This window comes from Musca autumnalis, unplaced genomic scaffold, assembly GCF_047663935.1.
Source record: "Musca autumnalis isolate F117 unplaced genomic scaffold, ASM4766393v1 scaffold_1, whole genome shotgun sequence".
NCBI lineage: Eukaryota > Metazoa > Arthropoda > Insecta > Diptera > Muscidae > Musca > Musca autumnalis.
Window position 1 is genome coordinate 162,006,702 of NW_027411644.1, and position 14,452 is coordinate 162,021,153.

Sequence of the window (14,452 nt, forward strand, 5' to 3'; positions counted from 1 at the left end):
GAATTCTGTGTACAATTTCATTTCCTGACCATTTGCTTTTATGCAATATTTGGAGTGTTACAGGTTATTGACATATATATTTCATTTCTAGATTGTTAGGATTTGAGTTTAAGAACTACTTTGTATTGCTGTAGTGACTAGCAAGAAAGTAAAGTTATCCTTCACTCCCTTACTGATAACAAATAAATGTTATTGACATTTAGGAGCAAGTAAGTATTTTGAAAAGATTTTTTTCTTATCATTTTCTAAAAACTTTATTATAGGGCAGTAGTTAGGGGAGATCAAAACACTTTAAGCAAAACTCTTCATGGTATCAATGGTTACGGGTTAGAAGGAGAATGGATGGGAAGTCTCATTCATTCCATACGTCAGGCTTTATGGATATGGAACAAATTGCTTGTGATTTGCCAACATCATTTGTACGCCCTTCCAATTTACTTCATATTTCTTGATAAGGCTTCATCGTTCAATATGTGTCTAAATTTAAATCGATCATTAGTTCCGGATTCAATAATTCATAAAAATCTAGTCGGTTATTTTAGTGTTTTATTCGGGGTAGTAGCTATCGTTAGTTCTTATTCTGATCGAGTTCTTTAGCTCATTTTAGTGAATCAATGTCCTATATTGCACAAATGTTAGCCTAAAAAATCACCCAGATAAATATGCATACATTTGTTTTTGAAATAAAGGTTTGACATCAATTTTAGCTCCGTAAGATTCGAAACTACGAAGCCCTTAATTTTAAATTGGAAATTTTACTTGATTTCGAAGGAGGTTATTTGTAGTTCAACTCTTTTAAGTGAACTCTTACTTTATTACTGAAATATTCTATTAGTTACGAAACTTAGTTAGTTTTGGAACTAAGAAACCCTTCATTTTTACGACTGGAACAATTGGTATATTTATTCTATAAAACGTTATTTATTATAGGCATTTATACTTTCGTCCATTTGCCAAGAACAATTGTTAGCCATTTCATTGATTAAGCTTTATCGAACAATGTTTCTCTATATCTAAGGCGATCATTTACTTCCTGCTTTAATTTTTTTATTGCTTAGTCACTGTTTTATTAAAATACGTTAGTTGTTAAAAGCAAGGCTTAAACTGATCAAGTACACTAGCTTCTTTTAGTGAATCATTCAATTGAACTATGCCGCAGATTGTCCAACAAATTTCAAATTAAAATAAAAAAGCTAGATATAATTTATATAAGTAATTTTTTGAAATCAAAGATTGATTTCACTCTAAGCTCTGCAAGATTCGAACTACGAAGCCTTTAAAATTATTTGAACTTGAAAACTTTAACCAAAAAATGTTTAACATAGAAACTAACTTAAAAACTAAAAAAACGGTATCCTAACGCCTGGAGAAGAATAAAAAGTTCTACCAGGAAAATCAATTTGTTCCCTCAAGATTCCAATCGGGTATAAATAATTAGTAGTACTTGACCAACTTAAATGCACTTCTGAATTTAAAATATCACGCATAATGTTTCCTATGAAATTTTCAAGATTCTGAAGAATCCTGTGTAGTATTTGGAGAGTACTCAGAGATCCTTATAACCGAAGAAGACTCACATAAGTAATTATGTATTAGAAAATCATCTATGTCGGGCTGTATAGTTCCTTCCTATGCACTTTCGAATCACGTTCCTTTAAAAAATTTCCATTTGGTAATTTTTGTCGATAAATATTTACTGTCGCCGACTTGTTGATTCATAAGTTAAGGTTAAGTCGTCAAATATCAGTACGAAACATAAAATATTTTATTAGTTACGCTGTCCTGTGCAGTAAATCAATAAACTGAACTAGTTCTTTTGGGAACTACACGACACTAGTCTACTATTTGCATAGTTCTAGCTCATTAAATAAAACAAATTACTAAAAAATGTTAACTATTTGTAACACAACTTTTTATATCTGTTAATTATACACCATTTTCACATGTAATTCGAATAATTTCAGTTGTAATTCGAAACATTTCATTTGTAATTTGAGAATTCCAATTGAATTACGAATTATTTCATTTGTAATTTGAGAATTCCATTTGATATTCGATTTACAAATAGAAAAATTCAAATTACAAATGAAAAAATTCGATTTACAAATAGAAAAATTCGATTTACAAATAGAAAAATTCAAATTACAAATGAACTAATTCGAATTTCATATGGAATTCTCAAATTTCAAGTGAAATGTTTCGAATTTCAAATGAAATAATCAAATTACAACTGAAATTCTTCAAATTACATGTAAAAATGAACTTGTTTACAATTTTAAAACTTCAATTACGACTAATAAATGTTTACTAAACATGACATGAAATGCTATAAATATTTGGATGGGATCGATTTTTTGAGTTTTCTCCGTATATTTGGGGAGATTGACACAACATACTGATGTTATGCTTTTATAAAGAACGATTTTGAATGAACTAAATCAGTAGCTCTTTTCAGTGAATTAAGTAAATGAACTGGTTGCAACGTCAACAAAGGAATAGTGAAACAATTTGAACGCCATTTTACATATGTTTCCTCTACATTATTAATATCGTATATAGTTTCAGATGTTAGCTATCCAGCAGCAAACCAATCGTACCGACATCGTAACGAAAACGGAATAAAATTCGGACGCTACGTCCGATATCGGATTCGAAATCGTAAGGATATCTTAACGTTAAAGTTGTATGAAGTGGTTCACATAATTTCGGAACGAAATGTCGGAAGCGAAATCCTTGGTAAATTCGGAAAACGAATTTTTTTTTCGAATTTTCGTACAGATTTCTGAACGATTTCGGAATTAGGGATACGTAAAATCGATTTCGGTTAATCGATTATTAGCCCAAAATTTGTAATAGTCGTAGTCGACTATTGACTGTGCGAAAACCGGATAATCGATTATTCTTAATCGACTTATTCGTAGTCGAGTATTAATCGTGATCGACTATTAGTCGTAGTGGACTATTGGGTGTGCTAAAACCGCGTAATCAACGGTACTTTTTTGTATACATATAACCATCACTGATCGCATCAACGAAAATGGTCGATTATAATCGGTTGTCGGCGGTTAACGATTAATCCAAAGTCGACTTTTAGAACACTCTCAAATAATCGACTAACCCAAAATCAAGTTTTAAGTTTTTCACGAAAACCGAATAATCGAAAAACCGATTATTGCATTTCACTGCGTATCCCTATTCGGAATAATGTCGTAGGAAAATCGGATGTACCTTCTGAATCGTAGAAATATTGAATGAAAAATTTTTCTCAGACTCCTTCTTTTATTGACCAATTTTTATACCCTACACCACTATGTGGGGAGAGTATTATAAGTTGGTTTTGCCCAAAAAGTTTGTAACGCATCGAAATAATGGTCGTAGACCCATACTTATACCATAATGATTGTCGACGAGCTGAGTCGATCTGGATATGTGTGTCCGTCCGTCAGTCTGTCCATCTAAACTTTGGAATCACGCTATAGGTCGCAATTTTGATCGGATCGTCACCAAATTTTGGGTGTTGATGAGGGTCCCGGAGGGGAAGAAGCCTATTGATTTTCGTGATTGTCGGATAATATTTAGGGTTCGAAATGGGCAAAAAACTTATTTGGAGAAAAAGTGAACGTTTTTTCCAAAGCAAATATCTCAACATCCATAAGGGATATACCAAAAGCAAAACCTGTTAATGAAAGTAGAAAATATCGCCTTTCTAACGATGTAAAGGAGGTTGTCAAACAACGAAGATATCGCAATAGCCGCAAATTAAACCCAACTTTTCATTTTTGCGATTTTAGTTATAATGACGAATATCACAGCTTTGGTTCGAGAATTTCCAAAAGCAAAGTCTAACTATGAAAGTAGAAAATCCCATCTTTACAATGATGCAAAGTAGTTGGATCGTCACGAAATTTTGGGTGTTAATAGGGGTCCCACATAGGAAAAAAAACCTATTGCTTTTGGTAATGGGCGGATATTATTCAGGGGTCGGAATTTGAAAAAACTTATTTGGAGAAAAGGTCAACGTTTTATTTGCAAGCGAATATCTCACTTCTGTAAGAGATATATCGAAAGCAAAGTCTGGCAATGAAAGTAGAAAATATCAACTTTACAACGATGTGAAGTAGGTTGTCATAGGTGGTCAAACAACAGAGATATCGCAATAGTCGGTAATGCATCCCTTTTTCCATTTCTTTGTGCAATCACACTACAGGTCGGAATTTTGATCGGATCCTCACGAAGTTTTGGGGGTTGATGGGGGTCTCACAGAGAAAGAAGCCTATTGATGGTTGGCGTACATCCGACTTTTCTATTCTTTTATTTGAGTTGTACTGACGATGCACTTCAATGCGTTTCAACAAAATTTACCTGTTTTAATGAAGACATTCAGAGCAAAGGCGCTAAGCTATCCCAATTTTAATATTTTGAATTTTACCAGTCACAGGGGTAGTGGTGTAGGGTATCACATAGTCGGCCCCGACCCGACTATAGTCTGGGCTCACTTGTTCTTCGTTATGTTTTTTATTGGAAGATTGAAATTTCAAACGTTTCTAATGATTTTCACTGCTGATGTCATTTTCAGTTCTAGTAGAACAACGTAAAGTTTGTGTACGAATATGTTGAGTCTATCAGCACGAGCTTGAATTAATATATGTTGTTAAAATTTGGCCCGATCGTGTAAAATTCAATCTATGGTACATGCGTGACACGAAACATGTGTTAACACAAATATGGAAACATTTGAAATAAGAGAAGAAATTACTGTCTTTGCTCCAATGAGTGAAAACTCATTTGGATATAAGATCGCCATATTATGGTTATACAATTTGTGAAAAGGATTCAGTTAAAACTGATTTAAGTAATAGGAATCACGACATGACACGACCACACTTTGTCACCGTTACTTTAGAGCGATTAAAAGTTATTTTGACTTATAAATTTGTAAAAAAAATATATTTTTCGTAGGCTTAACATGTTTTTATTACTTTGTAATGAGTTAATCGGCCCTGGAGACTCGCATTTTTCTGTCTACTAAAGATTTAAATATTTTCCCTATGCATAAGTTAAGAAGTTTGTTTAAATATCGGACGTTTTTGAACATAAAATCTTGGTACAAAGCGTGACACGAAACCCGAGTTTATGGAAGAAGCACGACATGACACGAAACACCGCGTCAACCTGTCGACCACAACTGCTTCTTTGACCATAACCACATGGATCGTAAAATCTCTATTAGCTATGTACCGATAGCTTAACGTAAACATATAGTTTGTTAAATGATTTATTTCCACTTTCTAATGCAATTCCATATTTTCATTTAAAATAATTATGCAACCCTGGGGATATGTGGTTCAACTTGACCACACTATGGACTGTTTTACTGTGTTTTTTATGAAATCATAAAAAATCTGTAAAGGAAATTAAATCATTTTAACTATGGGAGTCATGCTGTGTAAATTTTATCTGTCTTCACATCTTGTCTTGTAGTGAGATTTCTGTTTAGGCAATTTCAACTTGTGCAAAGTTATTCCATATTAAGTTAATAAAATAAGACTTGAAAAGTGGTAATATCTCATTTACATCTAAATTATTATAAAAATAAACTTTACAATGGGGCAGGTCATTGCTTTTAAGCCGTCCATATATTTGTTTGTAATATTATTTTTATAATTAATTGAAACATTCATCTCTCACATAATTAATTACAAACAACAACACAGCTTGATCTATAAAACACAAAGTTAATGAATTTTACCAAAAAAAACTTTACCCACAGTTTCACTTTAAAGAAATTTAATGGTTTGTTTGTTATATTTTTTTGGCCTATTCAATTGTTTAAAGTAGCGTATTTTATATTGTTCATAAAACACATCGCATCGAGAGAAAAAACAAACAACAATTTAATAAAAAAGATGTTTTGTTATACTTTTAAAAATGGCAGTGATTTTTTGCTTGGTGGCTGTGTTTTTACTACAGTTTTGTAAATTTAACCCAAACCAAATATAAGAAGACGAAGAAGAAAAAGACTACGCCACATAATGTATATTTTCACTTTTATGCGAAAAATGCACTCTAATAAAAATGAAAAGCAAACAAAAAAATAATGGGATACTCTTCGGAAAAAATAGACTACCGCAGTGCCATTGTTTTGCAAAGTTGCATTTTAGGAAACAAATGAAATAGTAAAGCCAGCACCACCACAAACATTATGAATGACTTTTAAGCAACAATGTGGCTTGGAGTAAATAAAGTGTAATGTTCGCCATGTGATGTGCAACATAGATAGCTTCAAACTCCATTTTTAATTGTTTAAAAATATTTCAGAAACAAAAAATTTAATGTCTTTCTCTGTTTTAACGGTCGTTGATTTCAGCTAATTAAAAGTGAAAATAAATGTAATTTTAATGAGCTTAACACACAGGTAAACCCGAAATATGCCAAAGGATGATGTGAGGCAATCGCTAATCAAATTGGCAAATCTTATGTTATATGTAGACTACCTAAAGCGGTTTTTGAAAATAATATTTAGAAGCTGATACTAAATATTTACCTACTGATTTCTTTGTATTATAAAACTTAAGTTCAATACCTCAAATATATTTTCAAATGTTGAATTACACAAAAAAGTTCATACATTGCGAGAATAGTGTTCAATAGCGTTCATGTTGTCAATGTTCTGATTCATGTATTTTATGAACGCTATTTCTAAAGCTCAAACAAGTAATACGAATCAGTCGGCTTTTTGTCGACTGTAAAATACCTTCTATTAAGACCATGTGACTTTTTCAAAATACTGCTTAGTAATTAAAAATTAAATTAATAAAATTAAATTAAATACAGAGTACAAAAGGGATGTGCACTCTACACAAAGAAAATCTTATTTTGATTGATACTATTACCACATGCGAAGCATTTTGACTTGTGAAAGAAGACGAAGCATTACTTAAAATGTCTTGAAAAAAATCTTAACAAAATCTTGGACTTTTAAGTTATAGAACGAAAAATGTTGGCCCATGTGCGCAATATGGCGACAATTCACAATTCTCTTGCAAAAATAAACGGACATTAAGCTCGATTCCAACGAGAAATTAATTAAAAATATAAAAAAATATAATTTTAGTTTGTTTTAACATCGTCTATAAGACTCAAAATTCATCTAATGAGGGAGGTATTTGGACATAAAACGGACGGCATGATAAGACCACATTATCATGTAAAATTACAAACGATTGTATATGCGTGACACGAAACAAGGGGAAGCACGACGTAACAGGAAATACCGCGTCGTTCATACTTCAACTATTATTATGGGCGTTGTAATTAAGAAACACGACACGAAACACGAGGAAGCACGACGTGACACGAAACACCGCGTCGTTTACAATGCTTTGACCATGGGTATATATAATATTAAATTGTATTAGGATATTGATCGACTAAAATATTCCAAATTCCTTTAAAATTACGAACTATTGTAGACGCGTGACACGAAATACGAGAAAGCACGACATGACATGAAACGAAGCGTCAACCTGTTGTTCACACCATTTTAGGGAAAGGTGTTGAATAATTGTAGGCGATATGGTTCATCTTGGACCTTGATCTGAGTTTAGACAAAATACTAGTATGTGAAAAGCTCGGATCAGTTAATCCGTTAGGGAGTTATTGTATGCATCATTTGAACCAGGACGAACATAGATAAATTAACTCTAAATTTACTGAAACGTTATTTCGATTAGGTACATTTTTGTCGTATCAAACATTTGGTGTTGTTGAAAATACCACTGCATGTTCGTAAGTTTATGCTGGTGAGAGCTAATACCATCTCACCTCGTCGTCGTCGTGCATTTTTTTGTATTTTACTCAAAATCAACATCGACTTGTGTTGGGCAATATTGACTGGAAAGTGTCTGAAGAGTAATCATTCTCAGATCATCGGAACTACTAAACTACAAGCTGGCGCTATTACAGTAAATCATGTGACAAAGGCTTTTGTGGACTGCTTTGAGACCGCCTGCCTACTAACACACCCAGGCTGAAGAAATAAACCGGTCTGGTGGTCTAAGGATCTAACAAATCTTAGGAAGATTAGCAGAATATTTTACAACATAGCTAATAAAACGAAGTTGTCCACAGTTTGGGAGAACTACAAAGTGTCTTTCAATAAATAAAATAGTGAAATAAAGAAGGCTAAGCGCATATCTTGGATCTGCTTTAGCGAGTCGATAGAGTGATTTTAAAGGGCGTAGCCTGATTCCGTAGAGTACTCTTGAAGTACCCTAAATCTATCGGCAGTATCAAACGGAAAGGTGACACATGGTTTAGCTCCGGTCAAGAAACTCTGGATTTTCCAGCCAACATGCACTTCCCCAACTCGAGCGATCCAACCGTAACCAAACAGGCCACTAAGGAGTCGAGAGTCATCGAGGAAATAATAAGTCGCCAAAAGATAGTTTAGGCAATAAATACCGCCAAGCCTCTTAAATTACCCGGTTCAGACGGTATTTTTTCTACACAGTTGTAAAATGCATTGAATCAGATTTCAGAGCTTATCTATGTCTATCGCTCACTCCGGCTCTATGGAGGGAGGTCACCGTGACATACATCCCCAAAGCGGGGAAGTCAAGTCACACATTTCCTAAAGACAATAGAACGATTAGCATGTCTTCATTTGTATTGAAAACCTAAGAATGACTTCTTGACCTTGGAATCAGGACAAGGCTTTCAAATACTGCTTGCCCATTACGCATATTAGAGTTGGAAATCTAATTTCCGAGCAGATCGATATTTCAAGTTCTTTTTCCCAAAAGGAACTAGTTCCTTAATATAGTTCGATAGTTCCAAATAGTTCCGAGACAGATATAGTTCAAAGAATCTTTCTCTTTCATTGTTCTATTCGTTCCATATAGTTCCGAGACCGAAATAGATCAACGAATCTTTCTCTTTCATTGTTTTTTTTGTTTACTTCGTTCCAAATAGTTCGGAAACCGGGATTTCATGGTTTGGTGAGTGTATTGACATGAAAATAAATAAAATGCGACGAAAGATCGACGTAGACGTTAAATTGAACGAACGAGAAGAACGAAAGGAACTATATATGAAAGGGGTGGGTCTTATCGAAAGGAATATGGAAGGCTCAAACTATTCGTTAGCAACTTTTCTTGACATGGAAGGTGCCTTTAATAGCGTTAAGCTTGAATCAATGCTTAGTTGTTTCCTCTACCCTGATCAATTGGATTGACGGAATGCTCAGCAGCAGGATAATCAACTCAAATATCGATGAGAATTCCATTCGGAAGTCTGTCACCATGGGTACACCACAAGTTGCCGTCGTTTTGTCTCCGAATAAAAACGATAGCTTATGCAGAAGATGATTAGCGGAAGTTCCCACAAACACCATCGGAACTCATACAAGGAGCTAAAGTCAAACTCTCGAGATGGTTTTCGAGTGAACCCAACCAAGACAGAGCAGGTTCTGTTTACGAACAAGAGAAAATTTATACCATTCACTCTACCAACGTTTAATGGAGTCATCCTGGAGCTCTCTTTAGAAGTCATCATTCTGGACCACTAAATAACGTGAAAATGGAATGTCGAAGTGCGTGCCAAGAGAGGTCTAATAGCCCTTTATACATGCAAGAATGCCATTGGTAGGAGTTGAAGACTGAAAATATAGGCCATTCATTGGTTCTTCACGATCATAGTACGCTCAATTCTTACTTAAGGCACTCAGGTATGGTGGAATTCTTTGATTAAATCTTGTAGTGCAGGAGCTGTTAGCCAAGAATGCTCTCCGACTAAAGGAGATAATTTAATGGCGCCAATGCGAATATTGACACGCTGTAATCTTACGATGATCAGGAAGGACTATCACTGGGATCGGAGGTAATCAGTGATTACATATCACTTCAACAGGAGGCCTGGACCCACAACTCCCCCGATGGCTTCAAGATGGAAACGGAAACACGAGTCAGGAGTATACAGCGATGCTCTCAATTTACGGCTCTCATACAGGTTGAACGAAAATTGCAGTGTCTTACAAGCTGAGATCTTTGCAATTAAAAAAAAAAACAGCAGAGTTGATAAGCAACATGAAAATGGTCATAGCTGGACCGCTGAATCTTTATGTGGATAGCCAAAGATTAGATAGATTTCACACCTCAGCGTTTTTGTATTATATGAACACCTTGTAAGCGTTAAAATCAATTGTTATCTTGCGTTGAAGTACCGGGTCATTGCAACTAGACAAGCTTTATAAACGAAAGGAACTAAATAGATATAAAAGAATAAGCTGGATAAAGTTCCCCCCTTCGTTCATTTCCCGGAATCATTCATTTGAACTAGCGCGTTCAAGAATGACACAACTCTAACACTGGCCCTTGAAATTTAACCAATTGCCTTCATAACCATAAAATATTTTATATTTTAACAGATTTATGTTTTTCTATGCCAATTAAGGAAGCCATTTAGGCTTAATGGCGTCATTACAAGCCAATCCATCTTCACAATATTTTCAAAAGTTTATGTTTTTGGGAAATCTTAGAAAATGAGCGTAACAACCTAAGGTAAATGGTCAATATTTTAATATTGTTATCCATGAAGAGCTATTTTTAAATAGCAAACCATATAAAACCCTTTAAAAATAACCGCATTTTAATCTTAATTTAAAAGTTCATTAATTAAGAAATAATATTGTTTAAAACTTCCAGAAATGATAAATTCAATAATAAAATTTATATCTGAAAAAAAACAATAAATCTCAAAATGAAAATAAAAATAAAATTTCAAAACTTGTAATATGTATTCCACGCTAAAGAAAACTACCGTTTATCGGTGGCAGATCATCTTTCTTCTTGCTCTGAGAAAAAAATAACTTTTCATTTCATTGTTGGCCATATGCGGTGGTGGTGATACGCTAAGTCTTTAAATACTGCAATTAATTTTATATGTTTTAAAATTCCATTTTTATTGTTTCTGTTTTTTTCTTCGTCTTCTTCTTTAAACGCTGCTGATTTTTAGACAACTAACTGTGAATATAAAATTCGTGGTATGCATGCAGGCAGGTAGGTAGATAGCCTGTAAAGTTATTTCCCCTACAAGCTTAAACGAATTGAAATGAATTCATTTCGATTCATTGGCTTGTGGTAAGTAGCGTAGCAGCGGCGGAGCGGTACTTTATTTGCTTAGATGGCCATTGGCGGAGTTTCATTTGTCCATGTCAATGACGTACGTTGCTGCTTGTTGATGATGATTATGATTTTTTAGTGTTGGTACTTTCTAAATTGATATCTCCGAAAAAAAAAACAGATTTCAATTTTTATGCCGGTACTGTGAGGTAATGCTTTTGTTTATAAACTATAAAAAAAAACAAGGAAAAAAGTGTGAGTCGGCTTATCCGACAGCTTTATACCCTCAGCCTAAGGCCCCCATATACAAAAAAGTAACAGGATCGGTAGACATAAATGTGCAGATCTCTAATTAATTTTGTGTCAGTAGGGACTTGCACCCGAAAAATGTGTACCGTCTTAAAAACCGTAAAAAAGATGCGAGAAATGCTTATAATTCATAGAAGACATCTCTAGAAGGCCTTATATTAACAGAAGAACTCTTTAGTAGGTCTTCTATCAACAGAAGGCCCTTTCTATCCATAAAAGACACCAATAGGAGGTCAACAGATGATCCCTATAGGGGGTCTTCTACCAACACAAGATCCCTTGAGGAGGTCTACTACCATCTGAGGGCCCCTTCAGGAGGTCTTCTATCAACAGAAGACTCCTTGAGGAGGATGAAAATAAGACCCCTTCAGGAGGTATTTTATTAACAGAAGACCCCTTTAGATGATCTTCTATCAACAGAGGACCCCTTTATGATGCCTTCTATCCACAGAAGACTCCTTTATGGTGTCTTCCATTCATAGAAGACACCTTTAGGAGGTCTATTAAAAGAAGATCAATTTAGAAGGTCTTATATCAACAGAATACCCATTTAGGAGGCATTCTAACCTTAAAGACGCCTTTGGAAGGTCTTATATAAACAGAAGGCCCCTTTAGAAGGTCTTCTACCAAAAGAGGACGCCTTTAGGAGGTCTTCTACAAACAGAAGACGCCTTTAGGATGTCTTCTGCCAACGGAAGACTCCTTAAAGTGGTCTTCTGTCAACAGAAGATCAATGAACGGAAACAAACAAAACGATTCCCGTACCAATCACACAATGCCACAAACTTTTCAGCTTCTCTGTATCGTTTCATTCTCACAACCAAAACAAAAACAAACTTTTCAATGTAAAAAGATGGAAACTGTACGATTGCTGTAATGTAACTTCGGCTATGCTTTGCCGAGTTGTTTCATTCACCACCGAAACGACAAGTATTTTTGGGAAACGTTTGACGTGCGTATTGTCAATGGCACACTCAGACACACACACACACACATGTGATTGCTTAACAACCCTATAAGTCAGCATCAGCATACCACAGTGAACACAGTTAATTTTATCAACCACCAAACGTTTTTGATTTATTCACATGTGTTTAGTACTATTCCGTTTTCTATCTGCTCTTGTGGAGTTGAGTACTTTTCGCTTTTCGTTTTGTTCGTACTCACGAATGTAAACAAAACAAAACTAAACAGCGAGCTCGGCCAACGTGGGTTAAGTTTCGTTTTGTATTGTTCCTATGGAAAATACGAAACGAAACGATTGGAAATGTTATTTAAAGTATTTTTACGTACGCTGCAGAAGATCCTTTTAAGGGGTCTTCTGCCAACAAAAGGCTCCTTATGGAGGTCTCCTACCAAGAGAAGGCCCCTTTAGGAGGTCTTATATCAACGGAATACCCATTGAGGAGGTCTTCTACTCATATAAGACCCATTAGGAGGTCTTCTATCCATAGAAGGAGACCACTTTAGCAAGTCTTGTATCAACAGAAGACCCCTTGATGAGGTCTTATACATACAGAAGGCCAATTTAGAAGGTTATCTACTCATAGAAGACCACTTAGGAAGCCTTTTATATACAGAGGACACCTTAAGGAGGTATTCTGTGAACAGAAGACACCTTTAGGAGGTCTTCTATTAAAATAAGATCAATTTGGAAGGTCTATTATCAACGGAAGACCCATTTAGGATGTCTACAAAAAGGCCCTTTTAGGAGGTCTTTTGTCAACAGAGGACGGCTGTGGGAGGTCTTCTACCAAAAGAAGGCCACTTTAGGAGGTCTTCTATCAACAGAAGATCAGTTTAGGAGGTATTATATCCATAGAAGACACCTTTAGGCGGCCTTCTATCTACAGAAAACACCTTCAGGAGGTCTTCTATTAAAATAAAATCAATTTAGAAGGTCTTATATCTACAGAAGACCCATTTAGGAAGTCTACTACCAACAGAAGGCCTCTTAGGAGATCGTATACTTATAGAATATCCCTTAGGAGGTCTTCTATCCATTGAAGACTCCATTAGGAGACCACTTCTATTAATAGAAGATCAATATATGAGGTATTCTATCAAAAGAAAACCCCTTGATGACGTCTTCTACCAACAGAAGGCCAAGTTAGGAAGTCTTCTATCAACAGAAGACCCCTTGAAGAGGTCTTCTACAAAGAAAAGGCCCCTTTAGGAGGTCTGCGACTCACAGTAGATCTCTTAGGAGGTTTTCTATAAATAGAAGACCCCCTTAGGAGGTTTCTATCAACAGAGGACGCCTTAAGGAAGTCTTATATCAACAGAAGATAACTTCAGAAGGCTCCTATAGGAAGTCTTCTACCAACAGAAGGCCCAATTACGAGGTATTCTATCCAAAGAATGCCCCTTTAGGAGGTCTTTAACCAGCAGAAGGCCAATTTAGGAAGTCTTCTATCAACAGAAGACCGCTTGAAAAGGTCTTCTACCAAGAGAAGACCTCCTACTCACAGAAGATCACTTAAGTGGTCTTCTATTCATGGAAGACGCCCTTAGGAGGTTTCTATCAACAGAGGACGCCTTTAGGAAGTAACTTTAGAAGGCTCCTATAGGAGGTCTTCTACCAACAGAATAGCCATTTCGAAGGTCTTCAATCCATGGAAGACCCCTTAAGGAGGCCTTCTATCCATAGCCAATAGGCCTTCTACAGAAGGCCCATTTAGGAGGTATTCTATCCAAAGAATACCCCTTTCGATTGTCTTCTAGTGAAGTGAAGGCCCCTTTAGGAGGTCTTCTACTCATAGACGATCCCTTAGGCGGTCTTTTATCCATAGAAGCCCCCCTTAGGAGGACTTCTATACATAGAAGACCCCCTCGGCTGGTCTTTTTCCATAGAAGACCCCTTAGGAGGTCTTCTATCCATAGAAGACCCCTTTAGAAGGCCTTTTATCCATAGTAGAGCCCTTAAGAGGTCTTCTACCAACAGAAGGCCCATTTAGGAGGTATTCTATCCAAAGAATACCCCTTTTGGAGTTCTTCTACTGAGAGAGTGCCGCTAGAAGGGT

At 35.5% G+C, this 14,452-nt stretch overlaps 1 protein-coding gene across 1 annotated transcript in view; it reads right to left on the reverse strand.

Moving 5' to 3' along the window:
* The window catches only part of cdi (serine/threonine kinase), a 409,485-nt gene that overhangs the window by 358,813 nt on the left and 36,220 nt on the right, over positions 1-14,452 (reverse strand). The gene's annotated exons all lie outside the window — the stretch shown is intronic.